Source organism: Arvicola amphibius, chromosome X, assembly GCF_903992535.2.
Source record: "Arvicola amphibius chromosome X, mArvAmp1.2, whole genome shotgun sequence".
Classification (NCBI taxonomy): Eukaryota; Metazoa; Chordata; class Mammalia; order Rodentia; family Cricetidae; genus Arvicola; species Arvicola amphibius.
The window spans coordinates 8,984,026-8,995,012 of NC_052065.1; the positions used below are offsets into that span (position 1 = coordinate 8,984,026).

At 40.9% G+C, this 10,987-nt stretch overlaps 1 non-coding gene across 1 annotated transcript; it reads left to right on the forward strand.

The window, feature by feature from the left end:
- The first annotated feature begins 406 nt into the window (after nucleotides 1–406).
- Nucleotides 407–513, forward strand: LOC119805684. The gene has a single exon (XR_005283982.1). It is a non-coding gene; the product is annotated as a U6 spliceosomal RNA (small nuclear RNA).
- The last annotated feature ends 10,474 nt before the right edge of the window (nucleotides 514–10,987 follow it).

Genomic DNA, 10,987 nt, shown 5'->3' on the forward strand with positions numbered 1-10,987 from the left:
CATCTTCAAATTTCAGTGTTGGTAGGACTCCAGAGGCAAATGGTGGCTCACACCTTCAATTCCAGCACTCAGGAGGCAGACACAGGTGGACCTCTGTGAGTTCAAGGCCAGCCTGGGCCCACAAAGAAAGTTCCAGGTTAGCTAGGGCTGCATAATGAGACTGAGGTAACATAGAAGTTTCGTAGTATCCTGACAGACAGATGGGGAAAGAGGTCATAAACATACAAGATTGCATTCATTTTTTTCTGCTGTGTAGTGCTCCATTGTGTAAATGGACCACATTTGCCTTATCCATTCTTCGGTTGAGGGGCATTTAGGTTGTTTCCAGGTTCTGGCTATGACAAACAATGCTGCTATGAACATAGTTGAGCACATGCCCTAATGGTACAATTGAACATCCTTTGGGGTGCTCGCTTCGGCAGCACATATACTAAAATTGGAACGATACAGAGAAGATTAGCATGGCCCCTGCGCAAGGATGACACGCAAATTCGTGAAGTGAACATCCTTTGGGTATATACCCAAAAGTGGTATTACTGGATCTTGACGAAGGTTGTTTCCTAATTTTCTGTGAAATCACCATAGTGATATCCAAAGGGACAACAGAATACTATACCACAGAAAGAAAAATAATGACATCTTGAAATTTGCAGGCAAATAAATGGAGCTAGAAAACATCGTATTGAGTGAGGTAGCCCAGACCCAGAAAAACAATTATCATATGTACTCACTCATAAGTGGTTTTTAAACATAAAGCAAAGAGAACCAGCCAACAATTCACAGTCCCAGAGAACCTAGACAGCAATGAGGACCCTAAGAGAGACATACATGGATCTAATCTACATGGGAAGTAGAAAAAGACAAGATCTCCTGAGTAAATTGGGAACATGGGGACCATGGAAGAGGTTTGAAGGGGAGAAAGGGAGGGGAACAGAGAAAAATGTAGAGCTCAATAAAGTCAATTTTAAAATGCTTGCATTCTTCTGCTTCTTCATCCAGGACAAAGACTTGTTAGGCTTCTTCATCTTGCCCCTGCGGACCCCCTTCTAGTAGGCCCTGGACATGGGCTGTGAGCCAACCAACCACTTTTCTTTGTCTAAGCTGAAAAATTCAAAATGAGGGGAATGGAAAGCTGTCAGACTACCCAAAACATAAACACAAACCCCCCAAAACAGCTTTCCAGTGGAAGACAGATTTTGGTATCTGAATCCCTTCTCTGCTTGTGAGTGGTTTGTCTGAGTGTGCTGTGCTGTGCTCTCTGTCTGTTCCTAGATTTTTAACAAAACTTGTTTGCTTGAGTACTGTGACTTATTTCCTGCCTTTTCATTCTTTAATTTCTGGAGAAAATGGACCCAAGACTCCCAGATGGCAATAGTCCTGTCTCAAGAAAATAAAAACTAATCCAGAACCAGCAACTTTCCAGATTTTAAGAACAACCGCGTCTTGAGTTGTGCAGTTAAAACTCTGATGTGTGTTAGTTCTTTGGTGTTGCAACATTATTGCTATTTTTAGTATTCACTTCCAGTGACAGAAAACAAAACCTATGAAAATTTATTTCCCTTCCTTACACCGAAAAGGCGAAAGTGAGGAACCTGGGGAACCACATATATTTTTCATTTCTTTTCTTTCTTGGAATTGTATCATCTGAAGGTGGTTGGCGCCACAGAAGTGTAATCATTAAATATTAAATTTCTACATGCTGTGTAGGACAGACTTGTGGAGGTTTGGATGAGTTTTGTTGACAATATAGACAATATGCCAGCTTTTTTACTTTTTGAAGTTATTAAAAATAAACTTATTTATTTTACATCCTTGCCACAGTTTCTCCTCCCTCCTCTTCTCCCAGTCCCTCCCCCTAACCTCCCTCTGTTCCCACCCTTGACAATATGCCATCTTATGTAAGCTGTTTGTAATCACTGTTTGATTAGAAATCCATAAAAAATGATTTTTACAATCCGTCTTTACAGCATGTCTTAGCCATTCAATCACATAGCTACAGATTCTGCTCCTTGTCGTCTCCATCTTACGTATGGAATCTGAGTGATGGCAGAGTAGGCTTTCAAATTTAGTGATGACTTTGTTATCTGAACTTCCTTTTCATTGAGAAAGGGTCTCAAAGTGTAGCTCAGGCTGGTTTGGAATTTATTATAGCCCAGGCTGCCTTGAACTTGTAGCTAACGCCTTGCCTTAGCCTTTCACATGCTGGCCATACAGGAATGACCTGTCACAGTCTGTTGAATGTTTTTACTCTGCAGCACTGCCTTCCAAAAAAGAGGTAAAATCTAAATGTCAGCAATGATGGTGATGATGCAGAGGAAAGGATCCATAAGATAGGGTCAATATTTTATCCCAAGATGGGCTGGAATTCAGTAGGCTTGCAACTGATTCTTGTGACCTTTAATGATGCAGGGAGACATTTGAAAGATCATATAGTCAAATTCTCCCATGCCTGTGCCCTCCAATAACTGTTTATTGATGAATAGACTTAGTGTGTGAGAACCAGGGCCTAGACTTTTAATGATATGCCTAGACTCATAATTAAATTAAATTGCTTGGGATCGATGAGATGGCTCAGTGGGTAAGACTTCCTGCTGCCAAGACTGATGACCTGAGTTCGATCCTTAGCCCCCATGTGGTAGAAAGAGAAAAACAACCCCTGCAGATTGTCTTTTAACCTCCACATGCATGCTGTGGCACACACATGCCCGCACATAAAATAAATAACTTAAAATGTAACAAAAGAACATCGATATCTGTTTTAAACTTTTCAGTTGGTTTGTAAACATCTGAGAAATGTTTTAGAAAATCAGTCTCTTGGTTGCAAAGCTGGAACATAGTCTCTCCCTGAAATTCTTTCAGAGAAGAAGATTTCCTTTTCATAGAAATTAGTTCTTCAAAACATGTGACGCAGACATGCCTAGGATACTGGGGATCAGAGAATAAAGAAGATACATAAAGCCATGGTCCTCTGCCACATTAACTGACTGCAGTGTTCCTTGGCAATCATGATTCCCATTCAATCTGAGAAACCTTGCATTCAAGAAGCATCCACGGTTAGTTGTTACCCAGGAGGCAAATCACTGTTCCTACTCCCATACCACTGTTCCTTCTATGCAAGATCATTCCTTTTCTAGTTAGACCCAAACTAATAATGATCACAATGGAACTGCTACTGTCTTACCTGGAGCCTTTGGCTGGAGCAACATCACTCACCTGCTGTTAGTGTTGGCTAACGGCTCTCTCCTAGAGAAAGGCCATCCATAACAGGACTCTCAGAGTCTGGAGGATTAATGCCTGTCTCCTTCTCCATAGTGACCAATACTATACCATGTGAATTGGTCTCCTGCTTCTGAGTAGGTAGCTCTGGGGTGATGTTCTCATTCTAGTGCTTCCCTGGGTCAGACTGAGGCTAGGCCGCATCTGGAAACAGATATCTCATTCTCCTTGGGTTTTGTTCCTGCCCCAAGAAAGATGCTCTCCACAAATCACCCTCATCTAGAGACCTGTAGGTTAGCCAGGTATGAATGAAGTTTGCCTGAATATGTATGACTTGCTTGATTTATTTCTATTTTATGTGCCCGTGTGTATATCTGTCTCTGTGGATATGCCATGTGTGTGCAGGTACCCCAAAGATGTCATAAGAGAACACCATGTCTCTTGGAGCTGCCTTTACAGGCAGCTGTGAACCACCTGATGTAGGTGCTGGGAACTACACTTGCCTCCTCTGGGAGAGCAGCTTACGTTCTCCTCTATTGAACCATCTCTCCATCCCTTGCTTGCCTTTTTAAACAACATACTCAAAACAGCCTTGACTTTGCTTGAAGTAGTATTGAGATACTGTCAAAGAAAACCAAGGAGCATGCAGGAGCTTGTTTTGTGCTGTATTGTAGCAGTTATTTCTTAGGTCTTTGAAGTTTAGCAACCCCCCACAACTCCCCAAACCTGGTCCCCGACACACCTTTTGAAAAAGAACCAGTAAAGTAACATCTTTCGGACTGGGATTCCACTCATAGTTGCTGTTGGCCTAGAGAAGGCTAAATGGAGAACTTTCAAGAGACCTGCCTACTGTGTTTGTGTCGGCTAGTCACTCAGGGCACTGTTAACCAGCCGTCTCTTCAAATTACATTGTCATGATTTCAATTTTTAAACCACAATGCTAATAGAAATTCAGTCTGCAAACCTGCCTGCCTGAATACCAGTTTGTGGTTCAGATTCTTAGGGGACACTTTTTTTCTTTTGCTTCCTCTAATTGGAGGTAGGATTGAGACGTGCAGGAATTTCCCTACTGTGTCTTAGCTGCATTGCTCTCTTTTATTAACACTTGCATGGAAGGCAAAGGTATTTTCTACCCCTAGTTTCCCATAGTGGCCTCCTATGGCTCTCAACATTTGAGATACTTTTGCATTCCCACATCACACATAAAATAAACAATGAATTCATCTAGGGACTAGAGAGATTGCTCAGTGAATAAGAACACTTGCTGCATAAGCAGGAGGAACTGAGGAAAATTAAAACATTTCCCACCCTTAAACAAAATATAAAAGGCAAACTTAAAACTTATTAAGATAATTGCCACAAATTATGGCTAAAGGCCTGGCATCCAATGTATATGAAGAACTTCAACCTATCATTGAGAAAAAAGATGAGCCAGTTGAAAAATTGATACAGAATAAAAATAGGTTTAAAAAATGAAACACATGATCGACAAACATACAATATGCATACAATACACAAGAAATACAATACACAGTCTTACTAACAATGCCAGTCAAGTTTAGAATTTCTCGGTATTGAACTTTGTGTATCACAAGTTGTGTGCTAAAACTACATAGCTACATAGCTATGTGGCACATCTGGTAAGAGTGTCTACAGCTCTGCAGAGGACCCAAGTTCAGTTCCCAGGACACATGTCTGGCAACTCACGCCGGCCAATAAGTCCAGATCCAGGGGATCTAATGGCCTCCACAGGCACTGCATTCATGTGCACCCCATATCTGGGGCTTATCATAGAGTGGGAAAGGTTATGCAGTGATAACAAACTCCAAATCCCAGTGCTCCACTATAGCAAGGGATTATTCCTTATGCCCATTGTGGGTCTAGACCCAGGTATCACTGTGTGGTCGCACTACCCTTGTCACTGACAGGCTGATGATGATCAGATTTCTCAAACCTGAAATTAAATACCTCAGCTCAAAAGTGGTCCATGTGATTTATGCCCATGACCCATGATTACAACTAAGTCTTAACTTGAGTAACTGCAAGAGAAGCATCCAGTGTCCCCAGAAGGGGAAAAAGAATGAAATTTACGTAAGCACTGGAAATTTTTGCAACAGAACTCTTTCCAGGAGAGACACAGTGGCAATAATTCCATGTCTAGAGGACAAAGAGTGACAGCCTGGGGCAGGGAGCATATGTCGTTTCCACTGTAGAATGGCTTCTAGGCAGAGAGCCCCAGTACATTTGCCTTGTGTACTCGGAAGAGGTGTCAAATTCTGATGGCCAAACAATAAGCCTTCGTGGATTATGTAGATACTTGGACAGACATTGAATTGGAGAAGAGTAAGAGTTCTTGTCTTGACCTCTAGAGGCAAGATTCAGGGAGGACTGAGGATGGTCGTGACTAATGTGAACACATTTGCGTCATGGGCAAGCGAAACTCAAACATCTGTCACATTAAGGACATTTCAAGTTAGCTGGGAGATCCTGTTTGCTCCGTGTTTCTCTCCTCTTGGCCAGGAACAAAGGTTAGATCACAGCTACTTCTAAGTGAGCTAGGTTTGTGCATGCATGTCTGTATGGAGGGGAGATGGGTCCCTGAACGGTTTAAAAGGCTAAATTGAAATTGTGCTAGGAATTTGGTATGAAGTCAGGACTCCGTTCATTTAGCTCATTTTCTTTTTCTTTTTTTTCAGGAACTCTCTGACATTTTTCATAATGGTACTCCTTCATTAAGGCATTCTCTGTGTTAGAGATAGGTTGTAAAGTGTATTCTGGCACCAAGCTCCAGCCATCAATATCTCCGGAGAAATGTTTCTTTGGCTTCTCTTTGGTGTACCAATATGGAAATCTAACTCTTCAGCTCTCTCCCTCTCTCTATCTCTTGGGCAGCTGACTCCTGGGTAGAGAATAAGAGATGCTTACATGTGTGGTAACTCAGTACACAAATAATAAAACGAATTCCTCAGTGGTGATGACCTCATGTGCCTCTTCTGCAGCTTAACTCCCTGGAATTATCCAATATTAGCCACTGCCCTTTCCCTGTCCCTTTCTACAGTCTCTGAGATTTCTTTTTATTTCTGCCATAGCTTATTCTGTATGGAGAGGAGGTCTACAGGGGAGGATTTGCTCTCCCATCTCGCTTCCAGAAGAACACAATTAGAGAGCTGTCCTAGCTTATCACATCAGGAAAATAGAATGTTGACAGAGAAAATAATAAGTATTTAGAAGTTAAAAGAATGGCTGCTGAGGATCAGAGATGCTGTCCAATGAATGAGTGGGGTGCTTGGCTCTTACACACAAAACCCTGGGTTCAATCCCCAGTACTACATAAACTGGGCAAGGTGGCATATGATGGGGATCCTAGCACTTGGGAGGTACACACAGGATGATTAGAAGTTCAGGGCTACATAGTGTGCCTGAGGTCAGCCTGGGTTACATGTGGCTCTGTCTTAAACAAACAAGCAAACAGAGAAGCAAGCAAACACACGCAAAATAATTATTAGGTAAGTCAGTTTTTATTCAGAGAAATTGAATCAACATGAGATTATAGATTACACAAAAATCTACACGAGGTATGTATGTATACATATAAACTATATTTGTACCTTTATAGAACATACACGCATACACACGCATGCTTGCATTTATGGGATTTCTTATAGATCAGCCATTTCAGAGAAGAAAGAAGCAACAAACAGCTTTTTGATAAAGTGGGAAAGACCTTGAGTTAAAAGCTGTGATCTGTTCAAAAAGTATGAAGTCTCGGTGCCCCTAGCAAAGGCGTCCATTAGCAGACTGAGCTTTGTGTGACATGTGAGACAACAGGCTGAATCAACGCCATTGTGTTTCTGAGTTTATTGAGCAACACAGTGCATTTTTAATTAGCCAAAAATGTTGTTAACAGTGCATATACATGTTGTATTGGCTTTGCTTGGATTTAACATTAAATTTGATTTAGAACTTGGTCTTTTGAATTATTTCTTTCCTGGTAGCCTGAAAATTGATTTTCGTAATGGAAGCTTGTGTTGAAAATGTGGATGGAGAGACGTAGATCAATACAGACACCGAGTTACCTATTAGTCACAAAGGGACTTTCTCTTATCTTTGTTGGGAGCTCTCTCTCTCTCTCTCTCTCTCTCTCTCTCTCTCTCTCTCTCTGTGTGTGTGTGTGTGTTTGAGGAGGAATATATCAAAAGTGAAAAGTGTTAAACTATATAAAGTGTTTAAGAGCTTATAAAAAATGCACACTCTCTTACAGATAAAATCTAGAACTTCATAGAAAGACAATCTTTTTCCACTTTAAAAATATTGGCTGCATTTCAGCAGGGCAAAATCAATGCACAGTTGTAAAATAGTTCATCCCCAGGTTCTCTGACCTTTTTTTAAAAAAAGTCAGGTGCAATCACTCAAATCAATAAAGTACCATCAACCAAGGGCTAGGCACCTCTTAGGAAGTTTGGTTTTATCTTGCCTGGAAGGAACTTGTTTTGTTTTGCTTCTTTACTTGTTTGTTTGAATGCTCTTTTGTCTTTGAATTGGTTACATATGCACGTGACAGAAAGTTCATGATGTGCAAAACAATAGAGCACGAAGAGACTCCTTACTACAGTATACTGCCCAACAAACACAGTTCCCCTCCCCAGTGATAACCCTACAACACAGGAGCTAATCCCAGGCTAGAACACATAGAACTGTATCTGTCTTTTCAGGACTGTGTCTTCATTAGGTTTACTATTACTGTGACTAAACACTATGATCAAAAACAACTTGGGGAGGAAATAGTTTATTTTGGTGGGAGCAGTGAACCCCCAGATCCTGAATTTCTGCTTAACAACTTGTTTTCCCCTGATCGGAGTGCCTATAGCTGTTCTGAGCATAAGACCCTCAGGAGTTCCTGATGGCAGGGGAATGGTTTCTGGTGCTTTTTGTTGGGGTGTGGCTATCCCTATATAAGCTGCCCCTGAACACAATAAAGGGGGCATTTTTGAGGCATTCTGGCATCAAGGATGACCTGTGTCTCTGTCTGTGTATTTGTGTGTTTCAATCTCCAGCTCCTTGCCCTGTGCATAGAGCGCAGACGGGCATGGTGCACTGGTTTACTACTCATGGCTTGCTCTGCTTGCTTTCTTATAGAACCCAGACCACCAACCCAGGGACAGCACCACCCACCATGGGCTGGGCCCTCTCCCGTCAATCACTAAGAAAATGCTGTACAGGCTTGCATACAGCCCAATCTGATGGAGGTATTTTCTTTTTCTTTCTTTTTCTTTTTTTTTTTTTTTTGGTTTTTCGAGACAGGGTTGGAGGTATTTTCTTAATTGAGGTTCCCTTCTCTCAGATGATTTTAGCCTGTGTTAAGTTGGCATAAAACTAGCCAGCACAGGTTGCATATGGGATTATCTATTACAAATGTATTTATTTTTTATCTTAGGTGTATGCATGTTTTCCCAGCATGCGCCACATGCCTGCAGTCCCCCACAGAGGCCAAAAGAGGACAACAGGTTCCCTGGAATTGGAGGTAAAGTTGTGAGGGCTGTGCACTAAGCCCTAGTCCTGCACAAGAGCAGAAGCGCCCTTCATCACTGAACCATCTCTGCAGCCCCATGAAGGTATGACTTTTACCAGGTTTTCTTTTTTTTTTCCATTTCAGGAAGAAGTCAATACTTACTCTAAAAGGAAACATTAATAGAAAAGACAACACATTAAGATCGTGTGTGGATTCATTCCTTAGCTATTGGGAACTGGCAAACAATAAATGCGCATGTGCAATAGGATTTAGCCTAGAGAGTCATAAGCAGATGAATGGATAAAGTATATGTGCTATGTATAGATGATAAAATTTTAGTCAACTGTAAAGAAAAATGGATTCAAGACATTTGTAGGAAAATAGATGTAACTGGAAATTATTATGTTCAGCAAGGTAACTCTGGCTCAGAAAGACAAATGCCAGATGTTTGCTCTCAGTTGATCCTGGGTTTTAATTTTTATATGTATTTCTTTATGTGTGAATGTGGGGATAGGTCACAAAACTAGAGAGAGAACAAATGAATTTAAAAGGCATGAAAGCAGAAGAGGGGATAGTTAAGGGGGAGGGGATCAGCAAGGGTGGGCAAGGAAATAAGTCAGGGAGTTAGTCAGAGGAAAGGACAAAGTATGTATGAAAATACCACAAAGGAGCTCATTATTTGGTATGCTAGTGTGGGAAAAAAAGCCTAATAAAAGATCTCACATGGAGAAATTTTAAGAACATTTGACCTTCTTAAGAATCCTTTCAAACTCCTCTCAGAAACACAATTTTTAGGTAAAATACAGAGACTTGAACAATACAGACATCTGAACAAATAGAGATATTTGAACGTCACACACATGTATGAATGCACACACATACTTTTAGTATAAGTATGTGCTGTGTATTGTTTGGGAACTATTTATATAAAAAATTTTGTCATGAGTCTGAAATCCAAGTCCACCTGGCTGCCCTATCTAGAAACCATTTTTCTATTTACTTGAGATAGAATCAATTCTAACTTCAAACGTTACGATGATGAGCGAGTGTCTGCTGAAGCAGAAAACAAATATAGCTCGTCTAATATCACAGCTACAAAAATGACCCCCAACTTCTGGGCCTCAATATTTCTCTTAATTGCTTTCATAATCCCAAAGAAGAGCCGTGCCTTCCTCAAGGGTTTTATGTAATGCTTTGAGCTAAGACCGTCACGTATAGTCCTCAGCAATAAATAAATGCCATGTGTTTAAGATCTCTCTCAAGAGGGCTGGAGGGCTGGCTCAGTGGTTAAGAGCACTTGTTGCCCTTGCAGGGGACCTGAGTTCAATTCCTAACACCCACATGACAACTCACAGATCATTTGTAACTCCAATGCCAGGGGATCCAACACACTTTTTGGACCTCCATAGGCACTGTATACCCGTGGCATATAGACATTCATGTAGGCTAAACACCCACACACATGAAATCCATTTTAAAAATTTAAAAATGTCTAAATTTTTATAATCCTGCATTTGAACCCCTAGATGAATTAAATGCCAATGGAGAGTTTATATGTAATTCTGATAGGACTTTTTTTTTCCCCAAGCAGTGCTATTTAAAAAAAATTAAGGCAGATTATAATTAAGCCAAGCTAAATGTCTTATTGGAAAGTTAAATATCAACCATGTAAAATTCATATTTTGTTTTCTTATGAAGCCTTTTGGGGAGCTAAAAAATCAATGCAACGTGATTTAGAAACAGCTTGTTTTTTTTTTTTCCAGATTCAAACACGGGTACAGTCTTCTCTAATGTCATTGACTTTCCACTGCCTCCCTACTCGTGGGGTTCTTCTGAGCTAGCTCTCACACTAGATTGTTGTTCTCATCCAATCTAGAACAGTCTGGTGACTCTGCCTGACATGGAGGCAGTGGCTGCTTTGTGGTCCAGCACTGCCTCATGCATGAACTTACATCTTAGAGGTGTATGCTTGTGCAGTATTGTGTGTGTTTTGAAGAAACACTATTTCTCTTTTGCTGAACAGGAATAAGATCTTAAGGCACTTTTTCTGAGACAGTGTCTCACTATGTGTAGAAAGCACAATTTAGACTAAACTTTGGAGAAACCAGGATTGTCAATCATGCAGGCTTATTTTCTTTTTTTGATTTCTTATTAATTTTTATTGAGCTCTACACTTTTCTCTGCTCCTCTCCCTGCCTCTCTCCTCCCCACTCAACCCTTCCCCAAGGTCCCCATGCTCCCAATTTACTCAGGAGATCTTGT